Here is a 1173-nt window from a genome sequence, read left to right on the forward strand (position 1 = left end):
TCACCCCAAATCCCCGCTAATGTTTGAAACATGTCCAAAATGCCTCTGTTGACGCGCCGTCCCCACAAATCCAGTTTGGCTTTAAATGCAGCTACTTTATCTGCCAACTTGAAGACAGTTGTCATTTTCCCCTGAAGTGACAGATTGAGTTCATTGAGCAGGCTGAATATGTCCACAAGTAAGCCAGTTTTGGCGCTCAAGTGACCGAGATGTAACCGAGAGAATGCGGTCATTTTTCAAAATAAAAGATCGTTCAGACTCAGATAATAAATAAAACGGAAATAATTAATGATTTCTTGTGCGGCCCGGTACCAATTGATCCACGGACCGGTACCGGTCCACGGCCCAGGGGTTGGGGACCACTGGTAGAGTGTCAGGGAGGTGAGTGACGCTCCCGTGAAGATGGAGGAGTGAACCCAATTAAAGAGCCCGTCAGCTGAGGCAGTAGAACAGACTTTAATGTCCTTTTCTGACTTCAGCAGAAACACACACAGTCTTGGGGGATCAGGCAGAAGAGTAGTACTTAATACAGTCCAAGGCCGAAGTCTCCGGCAGGGCAGGCAAGGCAGAATCACAGGTTAGTTGAACAGGCAGGGTGTCGATCTCAGGTTGGCAGTCAGACAGGCTAGATCACAGGTCGTTATAGCAGGCAAGAGTTCGGTACCAGGAAAGCAGTCAGAGGAAAATGCTGGAGAGTCTAGACAAGGCATAGAACAATCTGGCAACTCCTCACAACGTGAGGAGGCAAGAGTTCGGTACCAGGAAAGCAGTCAGAGGAAAATGCTGGAGAGTCTAGACAAGGCATAGAACAATCTGGCAACTCCTCACAATGTGAGGAGCTGCTATATGCTGTGGTGAACAGGTGTGGGTGATTAGTGGCCAGTGAAACCAATGTACATGATGAGATGACGTTACCAGGGTTTTGGATGAGCCGGTGACAGGAAGGGGTATCAAAATAAAAGCAGGACCCCAGAAGCGGACGGGGCAGGATCATGACACAATCCCCTCAGTTCTGACTACCTTCCCTCTCCTTGTTACCATTCGACTACACTTGTCCAGCCCAAATGACATTCCGATGTCCTGGCTGTAGATTCTAGTGGTGTGGATGAGTGAGTCGTTGTCTCGTTCACTCCTGGCATACAGCTTGATGTCATCCATGTAGAGGAGGTGGCT

General features: G+C 48.9%; 1 protein-coding gene across 1 annotated transcript in view; it reads right to left on the minus strand.

The window, feature by feature from the left end:
- The window catches only part of LOC109956831 (nicotinate-nucleotide pyrophosphorylase [carboxylating]), a 7784-nt gene that overhangs the window by 3449 nt on the left and 3162 nt on the right, over window positions 1-1173 (minus strand). The gene's annotated exons all lie outside the window — the stretch shown is intronic.

Source organism: Monopterus albus, unplaced genomic scaffold (assembly GCF_001952655.1).
Source record: "Monopterus albus unplaced genomic scaffold, M_albus_1.0 scaffold22.1, whole genome shotgun sequence".
In the NCBI taxonomy this organism is placed as follows: domain Eukaryota; kingdom Metazoa; phylum Chordata; class Actinopteri; order Synbranchiformes; family Synbranchidae; genus Monopterus; species Monopterus albus.